Source organism: Oncorhynchus kisutch, linkage group LG17, assembly GCF_002021735.2.
Source record: "Oncorhynchus kisutch isolate 150728-3 linkage group LG17, Okis_V2, whole genome shotgun sequence".
In the NCBI taxonomy this organism is placed as follows: Eukaryota; Metazoa; Chordata; class Actinopteri; order Salmoniformes; family Salmonidae; genus Oncorhynchus; species Oncorhynchus kisutch.
In genome coordinates, this window is record NC_034190.2 from 57,243,231 (window position 1) to 57,255,036 (window position 11,806).

Below are 11,806 nucleotides of genomic sequence, written 5' to 3' on the forward strand. Positions count from 1 at the left end.
GCTGGTGACTGAATGGTTGTAATCTGAACAGTTATAATGAACGACCTGGATTCCTGATCGCAGCAACCCGGGTAAATATTTCCATGAAACTTCAGCATCAATGGTAGCCTATTTATTCATTGATTAGATAGCTCAATTATTTTGGAGAAGAAAAAAATGTGTAGGCGCAATTTGACTTTCAAGTATCTGCCGGTTGTCATCGTTAGCCTATGATTGAGAAAATCATAAATCAGACCTCAATCTACGAACAGTGATACCCTCTAAAAAGAAAAGGTTCCTGGATTATCCTTTAGGGGTTCCTCAAATTGAAACTGTGGGGGGAACCCATATAAGTTCTTCAAAGAACCCCTTTAAATGGATCCTCAAAGAACCTTTTGAATAACCTTTTTTTGAACTACCGCCCCTCCCCTATTATTTATAATACTAGTAATATACATAACAATAACACGACATTGTAGTTCTCAGTGTTTATTATGATTTTAGTGGGAAAGCAGAATAAAAAAAACTAACAAATATGAGGTAAACTCCCAGCAGGGCCCCAAGTCCAATGGTTATATCCTCTGGCCTGTTGATGTTAATGTGTTGATGTTCTCCGTATGCATAGCCAGACTCATTTTGTAGTGGATGGTGATTGAACAGGTTTCCTGTTATATTCATCAGAGGTGTAGGGAGGGTGAAGTCTGTAAATCCCCAAAATAGTAATTACACAGATGATTAACAAAACACGCACACGACAGAATTCATGCCTTGGGTTTTTGTGGTTAATGTGAATGAAAAAAAGCTGTTTTGATAATGTTTTTCATACACGTACCTTGTCCATAATGTAGAGGCCTATGGGATATTCATTGACGAGGTCAGGGAGGACGATGGTAAATGTGATCTGCATAACATATCAATACCAATTGACATACCTCTCTACTGTATGTCTCCTCGTCTGCATACCTGCAGACACAGACACAAAAGTGAGCAGTTCAGTCATCTGCACACAAAACAGCTAGCCTTCAACATATTATTATAGCCTACATATTCTCACCTCTTTGTTGATTGATATCCATTGAATTGTGTCCATCATTTTCTGTTTTTAAAAGATTGGCACAAATATGAAAGATATCAATTTAGATCATACAAGGGACAAACCTCACCTTACATTGAAGAGATCTTTACATTTTTCAGTTAAGTGCCTGCACCTGTTGTCCATTCAAATGTTTCTGTCGGGCAGTTAGGTTCCTGCAAGAACCCCCACCAACTAAGGAGGTTCCTCGATGAACCCCACCTCCTATGGGGTTCTTGGAAGAACATTTTGGGGGCCATTTTCAGTGCCAAGAACCCGAAAGGTTCTTCAAAGAACTTTGAGGATCTTAGAAGAAACCTTGCTGAACCCCACATTTTTTGAGTGTATGGCAAAAGCCTACATTATTTTTCATATTCTAAAATGTATCTGTGGTAAGCAATGACAAGGCAATTGAATGGCAATATAAAGGACAACTTATACTGCCAGATATTATTTGGCATAAAAATGAAGCTCCAAAAGTAGCAGGGCACCAGAGGCCTAGGTATATACATTATTTTCAAGATAAAAATGACTTAATTATCCTACATTTAATACCATTCAAAGACTATAGTATAACCTCTTACTCGTGCTATTCACATCCATGTAACAAGCAATACGAAAATGTAGTTTACATTGAAATTACTTCAATTTACCTAATGCAATAACTCTTAATAATCGAACTAACTCAAACATATGTTTTTCTCTGTGAAAATGTAATCATATATTGGCCTACATGCGCGTGGCCATGCGTACCTGACACCTCGTGGGAAAACGGCTCAGAGCGCTCTTGACTTGTTCAGGTCAAGGAATTAACACCATCGTCAGCCAAAGTAGTAAATAAGGTACATCGCTAAATAACAGGCCGTAGGTGCACTACATGCATTACATAAAATCAGCAGAGGGGGGCGGTGGTGAAACATATCACAAGGAAATGTGAGTGGACGTTTCTCCTGTGAGTTTCTCCTGCACTGCGCCTATACTGCAGTCTACAGCAGACCCGCTTCGCTGGAATACCAACCTTGCAATTACTCATAATGAAAGCTTGTCAAACATTGGTCTCTCGAGTGATTGGGACCTCATACATGCTTGGATGTGTGTCTGTTTAATTGTTTTGCAATCTGATGATAGAAGAGTTTTCTACAATAGGTTAACCATGCAACTTCTATAATCAACTATTAGTTTACAGATAAGACAGTACAAATCAATCAGATAATATTGAACAGAGCTTTTGATTAAATTACATAGGCCTACCTTGTGAATTCAATTCATTTATAATGAACAAATCAAGCAAGAGTATTTTGCTTCTGTTGTAAATTATTTAAGAATTATTTTGCTAAATTATGTTGCTTTAAAATACATATCACCATTTTGTTAAAATACATGTCACCATTTTGGTGGTGATACTTGCTAAGCTGTCCCTCAGAGTTAAAGAAGACTATATCATGATTGCTTTTAAACTTATTCAATAATGATTCTAATTGAATTATTGCCACATAATGTATAGGCTATTGACAAAACCTGAGAGCCTTTTGATAAGCCCTATTCTTGTAAAACCGCCCTGGTTATATGTTACAGTGTTTGGGAAGTAAAACAAATTCGCCAATGATACAATCATTTCAGCCTAAGACATTGTAGATTTTGCATTACTATTGGCTATATACAGTATCATTCATTGAAACCACAGGAATTAAGGCTGACTGGCAAAATCCCATCTCTGTTGACCTCCGTAGGAAGTCAATAATTCAATTATTCTCTCTCTCTCTCTCTCTCTCTCTCTCTCTCTCTCTCTCTCTCTCCTCAGGAAAGGGTCGTCACACGGGACTTAATAATTCCCAGGGTGCATCGTTGAGAGGGAAACAGGGCTCTTAGCTTACTCAACATAATCATATTAGCCAGCACTTCACTAAATAAAGCAAAAGGGCCTTCTCATCAAATCGCCACAGCCACTAAGTGGGCCTCAGAGGCTCTGCGTACTGCAACCCACTCCTCAGAGAGAGAGAGAGAGAGAGAGTCAAATCAATTTAAATAAACTAAAATAACATTTTATTTGTCACATGTAGACTAACAGTGAAATGCTTCCTTACAGACGCTTCTCAACAATGCAGAGAGAAAAATAATAGAAAAGTAATAATAAATACACAATGAGTAACAATAACTTGGCTATATACACTGAGCGTACAAAACATTAGGAACTCTTTCCATGACAGACTGACCAGATGAATCCATGTGAAATCTATGATCCCTTATTGATGTCACCTGTTACAGCCACTTCAATCATTGTAGATGAAGGGGAGGAGACGGGTTAAAGAAAGATTTTAAAGACAATTGAGACATGGATTGTGTATAGGTGCCATTCAGAGGGAGAATGGACAAGACAAAAGATTTAATTGCCTTTGAATGCGGTCTGGTAGTTTCCCGTGTGTATCAAGAATGGTCCACCACCCAAAGGACATCCAGCAAACTTGACACAACTGTGGGAAGGCATTGGAGTCCACATGGGCCAGCATCCCTGTGGAACGCTTTCGACACCTTGTAGAGTCCATGCCACGACAAATTGAGGCTGTCCTGAGGGGAAAAGGGGGTGCAACTCAATTTCAGGATGGTGCTCCTAATGTTTTGTAAACTCACTATACAAGGGGTACTAGTACTGAGCCGTGCAGGGGTCCAAGGTAAGCCTACAACAGGAATATAAATGTGAAAATATGGATGAGAAAATATGAAATAAACTGAATATATGAATTGATATGAGTCTGAATATTGTAGGCCTGTCTACCAGTTACCGAATAAATAACATGACTAAAAATGTGATCACAAAAAAAGCATATCACAACAAAAATCACACTCAAATGCACACACAAGCACAAATACACACTTTATTAGTACAATTCAACCCTACATTTTGAGCACCTGGTCCCTGCGGCACAGAGTCAATCAGGTTTGCTGTCCAAGGCAGTTTTTGGCAATGGTGAGCTTCATCATGGGGGCAATCTGAGCTTATTAGAGAGATGGAGAGAGAAAGAGAGAGAGAGGGAAGGGGAGAAAAGAGGTGTGTCTGCACTCTGTCAGAGAGTTCCCCATGCTCTCTATCAGAGTTGAGCTATCTGGGGATCTTGCCCATTCTATTCTGGGACACCACTGAGGTAAGCACATCCCAAAGTGGTCCTGGACCTGCCCAACCACACCAGGGAGGGGATGCCACCGTCTCTCTCCATTGAGTCAATAGCACATCCTGCATAGTCACTGACTCACTGGGTTGACCTTCGCTGCTCCGCCCCTCAACGCTTTCATGAGGATTATATACAAGGTATGAGAGCGGAAATAGAGCGATAGAGAGAAGAGCGAGACAGAGAGGGGGGAAAGAGAGGAGAGAGAGGGGGAAAGAGAGGAGAGAGAGAGGGAAAATCAGGTTGAACAGAACATCTCATTCCAAAATCATGGAATTAAAATGGAGTTGGTCCCCCCCTTTGCTGCTATAACAGCCTCCACTCTTCTGGGAAGACTTTCCACTAGATGTTGGAACATTGCTGCTGTGACTTGCTTCCATTCAGCCACAAGAGCATTAGTGAGGTCGGGCACTGTTGCTGGATGATTATTTCTGGCTCGCAGTCAGCGTTCCAAATTATACAAAAGGTGTTCGATGGGGTTGAGGTCAGGGCTTTGTTCTGGCCAGTCAAGTTCTTCCACACCGATCTTGACAAACCATTTCTCTATGGACCTCACTTTGCGCACAGGGACACTGTCATGCTGAAACAGGATGGGATAATCCAAACTGTTGCCACAAAGTTGGAAGCACAGAATTGTCTAGAATGTTATTGTATGCCGTAGCGTTAAGATTAACTAAGGGACCTAGCCTGAACAATGAAAAACAGCCTCAGACCATTATTCCTCATCCACCAAACTTTACAGTTGTCACTCTGCATTCGGACAGGTAGCCTTGTTCCGGCACATTTCCACTGCTCCAGAGTCCAATCGTGGCGAGCTTTACACCACCCCAGCCAAAGCTTGTTTGCCAATGTTTGTCTATGGAGATTGCATAGCTGTGTGCCCAATTTTATACAACTGTCAGCAACGGGTGTGGCTGAAATAGATGAATCCAATAATTTGAAGGTATGTCCACATACCTTTGTACATATAGTGTATCATGGTTGGAAGAGGTGAGGATGCTGTTTATGGAAAAGCATCCATGTTATCATCTCAACGTACACTGCAGTATACACAACACATATGACAATATACTAGGATGGGGGCCAATAAAAGTACACACACAAGCCCATAGAATACACGCTGACAGAGACTGGCTGTGAGTTATGACCAGGTCAAACGGCTGGTAATTAAAGACAGAGTGACACGTTAGTGTGGAGCGGTGGCCATGCAGTCACAAACCCCTCCTGTCTGTTCCCGACTCTCTGCCTCAGTGATGGGTCAACAACCCATGACGATGGTAGGAGACGAGGCTCATCCAAGCTGCACAGTTATGATACCCTGTCTCTCTGACAGTGATGAACGGACCATCCCACTTTTACGATGTCCCGTGTGTGTTCAGTGCAGTTGAATACCTGTGTGAGTGTCAGTGTGAGTGAGTGAGTGAGTGAGTGAGGCATATCAGACCTCAATAGTTGAGTAAAATCACATATATATGTTTATACAGTACATATATTTGTTTACCTTTATTTAACTGGGCAAGTCAATTAAGAACACATTCTTATTTACAATGAGCAAGAGGCGAACGGGCCCTGCGGGGACAGGGGTTGGGATTAAAAATACAAATGTAGGACAAAACACATCATGACAAGAGAGGCACAACACTAAATCAAGAGAGACCTATGACAACACAACATGACAACACAGCATGGTAGCAACACAACATGGCAGCAGAACAACATGGTAGCAGCACAAACATGGTACAAACATTGTTAGGCACAGACAACAATACAAAGGGCAAAAAGGTAGAGACAATGATACATCATGTGAAGCAGACACAAGTGTCATTAAAAATGTCCATGTTTGAGTCTTTGAATGTAGAGATGGAGAAAGAACTTGTCCCAGTAGCTAGCTGCAGCAAACTGAAAAGAGGAGCAATTTACAGATTGCGTGTGCTTTGAGGACCTTGAACCGAATGTGACTGGCAGAATGGGTGCTGTATGTGCAGGATGTGGGTTGGAGTAAGTATCTCAAATAGGGGGGAGTGAGACCTTAAGAGGGTTTTATAAATAAACATCAACCAGTGGGTCTTGCGCCTGGTTTACAGAGATGACCAGTTTACAGGGGAGTTCAATGATGTGTACTATAGGGAGCATTGGCGGCAAATCTGATGGCGAATAGTAAAGAACATCTGGTCTCTCGAGAGCACCCTTACCTGCCAATCTATAAATTACTTCTCTGTAATCTAGCATGGGCAGGATGGTCATCTGAATCAGGGTTAGTTTGGCAGCTGGGGTGAAAGAGGAGTGATTACGATAGAGGAGTCTCGATTTAACCTTAGCCTGCAGCTTGGATATGTGCTGAGGGAAGGACAGTGCACCATCTAGCTGTACTCCCAAGTACTTGTGTGAGGGGACGACCTTAAGCTCTAAACAACCTGGGACCCAATGAGAAATTCTGTGTTTTCCTGGGACTCAAGCTTATGAAAAAATGCAACTACGTTGTAAATATCGTTACATTTAATTTCCCTTATGCCTAAAACAAATGCAACATAGACAAAAACAAATAACAATGAAATACCCATATAAACAGAATCATATAAATTCTGAACTGGAATAAACTGATTGATCACATCACACAGATGTATAACAGAACACACACACACACACACACACGCACCTAATGAGAGTTGTGAGGCTGGCTTAAGTTTTCAACAAGCAGGTCTATTCTGAGCTCTGTTTTTGATGGTACAACCCTCAGCATTTAGTTTCTGTAATTCTCTTTTAAGTATGCTAAAGTTGAGAACCCTGACTCGCATAGGTATGTGGTGCCAAACTGGACTAGAACATCTACTGCTGTCTCTGCCAGGCAGGAGACCGCTTCCTACTGTAGATGAGCAACCCAGCACTGAGTGTGTTTGCCTCAAAAAGCATATTGCTGCCATTGCTTGCTTGCAGTGTCACTAAGGTATCCATCTCTTGCAGACTTAGTCCAACTGTAGGTCTGATGAGGACACTCCTTGAAAGGCATACCTCAACCATTTATGTTTTTGAGATCTCATTTTTTGCTGCCCCCTCACCCAAAAGAGACACACAGACATCCCTCAGGCAGGGTTTGATGAGCTCCTCTGCTATACTGTGGGTTTCTTTGCCTGGGCAATATTTAGGCTCACCTGGTATGATTCTTTGAGGATAGCTCTGTTCCCTTTGAATGCCTGTAAGAGAAAACATTTTGTCAAAAGCCATCTTTAATGAGCTATCATGTTAGTTAATGAGCTATCATGTTAGTTGTGTGTGTGTGTGTGTCTGTTCTGGTCTATATACAGTTGAAGTCGGAAGTTTACATACACCTTAGCCAAATACATTTAAACTCAGTTTGTCACAATTCCTGACATTTAATCAGAGTAAATATTCTCTGTCTTACGTCAGTTAGGATCACCACTTTATTTTAAGAATGTGAAATGTCAGAATAATAGTAGAGACAATGATTTATTTCAGCTTTTATTGCTTTCGCCACATTCCCAGTGGGTCAGAAATTTACATACACTCAATTAGTATTTGGTAGCATTGCCTTTAAATTGTTTAACTTGGGTCAAACGTTTCGGGTAGCATTCCGCAAGCTTCCCACAATAAGTTGTGTGAATTTTGGCCCATTCCTCCTGACAGAGCTGGTGTAACTGAGTCAGGTTTGTAGGCCTCCTTGCTCGCTTTTTCAGTTTTTATTTTTTTTATTTCACGTTTATTTAACCAGGTAGGCTAGTTGAGAACAAGTTCTCATTTACAACTGTGACCTGGCCAAGATAAAGCAAAGCAGTTCGACACATACAACAACACAGAGTTACACATGGAATAAACAAACATACAGTCAATAATACAGTAGAAAAAGTCGATATACAGGGTGTGCAAATGATGTAGGATAAGGGAAGTAAAGGCAATAAATAGGCCATGGTGGTGAAGTAATTACAATATAGCAATTAAACACTGGAATGGTAGGTGTGCAGAAGAGGATTGTGCAAGTAGAGCTACTGGGGTGCAAAGGAGCAAGATAAATAAATACAGTATGGGGATGAGGTAGTTGAATGGGCTATTTACAGATGGGCTATGTACAGGTGCAGTGATCTGTGAGCTGCTCTGACAGCTGGTGCTTAAAGCTAGTGAGGGAGATATGAGTCTCCAGCTTCAGTGATGTCTGCAGTTCGTTCCAGTCATTGGCAGCAGAAAACTGGAAGGAAAGGCGGCCAAAGGAAGAATTGGCTTTGGGGGTGACTAGTGAGGTAAACCTGCTGGAGCGCGTGCTACGGGTGGGTGCTGCTATGGTGACCAGTGAGCTGAGATAAGGAGGGCTTTACCTAGTAAAGACTTGTAGATGGCCTGGAGCCAGTGGGTTTGGCGACTAGTTTGAAGCAAGGGTGAGCCAACGAGAGCATACAGGTTGCAGTGGTGGGTAGTATATGGGGCTTTGGTGACAAAATGGATGGCACTGTGATAGACTGCATCCAATTTGTTGAGTAGAGTGTTGGAGGCTTTTTTGTAAATTACATCGCCGAAGTCGAGGATCGGTAGGATGGTCAGTTTTACGAGGGTATGTTTGGCAGCATGAGTGAAGGATGCTTTGTTGAGAAATAGTAAGCAGATTCTAGATTTCATTTTGGATTGGAGATGCTTAATGTGAGTCTGGAAGGAGAGTTTACAGACTAACCAGACACCTAGGTATTTGTAGTTGTCCACATATTCTATGTCAGAACCGTTCAGAGTAGTGATGCTGGCTGGATGGGCAGGTGCGGGCAGCGATCAGTGGAAAATCATGCATTTAGTTAAACTTGCATTTAAGAGCAGTTGGAGGCCATGGAAGGATAGTTGTATGGCATAGAAGCTCGTCTGGAGGTTAGTTAACACAGTGTCCAAAGAAGGGCCAGAGCTATACAGAATGGTGTCGTCTGCGTAGAGGTGGATCAGAGAATCACCAGCAGCAAGAGCGACACCATTGATGAATACAGGGAAGAGAGTCGGCCCGAGAACTAAACCCTGTGGCACCCCCATAGAGACTGCCAGAGGTCCGGACAACAGGCCCCTGATTTGACACACTGAACTCTATCAGAGAAGTAGTTGGTGAACCAGGCGACGCAATCATTTTAGAAACCAAGGCTGTTGTGTCTGCCGATAAGAATATGGTGATTGACAGAGTCGAAAGCCTTGGCCAGGTCGATGAATACGGCTGCACGTTAATGTCTCTTATCGATGGTGGTTATGATACCGTTTTGGACCTTGAGCGTGGCTGAGGTGCACCCATGACCAGCTCTGAAACCAGATTGCATAGCGAAGAAGGTACGGTGGGATTCGAAATGGTCGGTATTCTGTTTGTTAACTTGGCTTTCAAAGAGGCAGGGTAGGACAGATATAGGACTGTAGCAGTTTGGCTCTAGAGTGTCTCCCCCTTTGAAGAGGGGATGACTTTCCAATCTTTGGGAATCTCAGACAATATGAAAGAGAAGTTGAATAGGCTAGTAATAGGGGTTGCAACAATTTCAGCAGATCAATTTAGAAAGAGAGGGTCCAGTTCTGCCCACAAATTTTCTATGGGATTGAGGTCAGGGCTTTGTGATGGCCACTCCAAAACTTTGAATTTGTTGTCCTTAAGCCATTTTGCCACAACTTTGGAAGTATGCTTGGTCATTGTCCATTTGGAAGACCCATTTACGACCAAGCTTTAACTTCCTGACTGATGTCTTGAGATGTTGCTTCAATACATCCACATCATTTTCTTCCCTCATGATACCATCTATTTTGTGAAGTGCACAGTCCCTTCTGCAGCAAAGCACACCCACAACATGATGCTGCCACCCCCGTGCTTTACGGTTGGGATGGTGTTGCAAGCCTCCCCCTTTTTACTCCAAACATAACAATGGTCATTATGGCCAAACAGTTCTATTTTTGTTTCATCAGATCAGAGGATATTTCCCCAAAAAGAACGATCTTTGTCCCCATGTGCAGTTGCAAACTGTAGCCTGGCTTTTTTTATGGCGGTTTTGGAGCAGTGGCTTCTTCCTTGCTGAGCGGTCTTTCAGGTTATGTTGATATAAGACTCATTTTACTGTGGATATAGATACCTTTGTACCTGTTTCCTCCAGCATCTTCACAAGGTCCTTTGCTGTTGTTCTGGGATTGATTTGCACATTTCACACCAAAGTACGTTCATCTCTAGGAGACAGAACGAGTCTCCTTCCTGAGCGGTATGACGGCCGCGTGGACCCATGGTGTTTATACTTGCGTACTATTGTTTGTACAGATGAACATGGTACCTTCAAGCATTTGAAAATTAGTCCCAAGGATGAACCAGACTTGTGGTGGTCTACAAATTTTTTGTTGTTGAGGTCTTGGTCGATTTTTTTTTTCTCCAATGATGTCAAGCAAAGAGGCACTGAGTTTGAGTTTGAAGGTAGGCCTTGAAATACATCCACAGGTACACCTCCAATTGACTGAAATGATGTCAATTAGCCTATCAGAAGCTTCTAAAGCCATGACATTAAACAGCTTTGAAAATTAAAGAAAATAAAGGCACAGTCAACTTAGTGTATGTACATTTCTGACCCACTGGAATTGTGATACAGGGAATTATAAGTGAAATAATCTGTCTGTAAACAATTGTTGGAAAAATGACTTGTGTCATGCAAAGTTGATGTCCTAACTGACTTGCCAAAACTCTAGTTTGTTAACAAGAAATTTGTGGAGTGGGTAAAAAACAAGTTTTTATAGAATGCCCACCCCAAATCACGACCCTGACCAAACCAAAATAAAGACATAAAAAAAGGAACTATGGTCAGGACGTGACAAATTTATACAGTAAGATGTACATTAGCCTTGATCATTTTTCGTGTTCATCTGTACTGTTACTTAAGGTTGCACTATCAGTAGCTAGTTAGCTAACTTGCTTTGGCTGACGTTAGCTAGCTAGGTATTAGCTGTGTAAAAGGGGATCGTTTCTAAAATAAATCATATACTATGTGAGATAGTACTCCCTTTTTTCTGCTTACCATCACATGGAAAAAATGACAACAATTCCTTGCTAGCTGACTTACTCTTCCACTGTTGAAGCAGTGTTTCCTGAAGCTGTAACGGTTTTCTTTAGGTGAAGTAGAGGCGGACCAAAATGCAGCGTGGTTGTTATTCATTGTACTTTAATATAGAAACTACACGAATAAACTAACAAAACAACAAATGTGGAAAACCTAAAACAGCCCTGTCTGGTGCAAAACACAGAGACAGGAACAATCACCCACAAACACACAGTGAAACCCAGGCTACCTAAATATGGTTCCCAATCAGAGACAATGACTAACACCTGCCTCTGATTGAGAACCATATCAGGCCAGACATAGAAATAGACAAACAAGACATCCAACATAGAATGCCCACTCAGATCATATCCTGACCAACCAAAACATAGAAACATACAAAGCAAACTATGGTCAGGGTGTGACAGAAGCATTGTGCCCTGTTCTGAAATAACTCCCTGGGTTTACCATCATGCTGTGGATGTTTAGTCAGGATGTATTGTTTTAATTTGTTAGTTTTGAGAGAGTCATTACCAAGAACGTCCCCGCACAAAATTGCGCTC

General features: G+C 41.7%; 1 long non-coding RNA gene across 1 annotated transcript; it reads right to left on the reverse strand.

Moving 5' to 3' along the window:
• Window positions 1-432: 432 nt before the first annotated feature.
• On the reverse strand, window positions 433-1,276 carry LOC116354331 (uncharacterized). The gene is made up of 3 exons (XR_004203555.1): window positions 1,034-1,276; window positions 812-942; window positions 433-680 (listed from the first exon to the last, which is right to left on the reverse strand). It is a non-coding gene; the product is annotated as an uncharacterized LOC116354331 (long non-coding RNA).
• Between the last annotated feature and the right edge of the window lie 10,530 nt (window positions 1,277-11,806).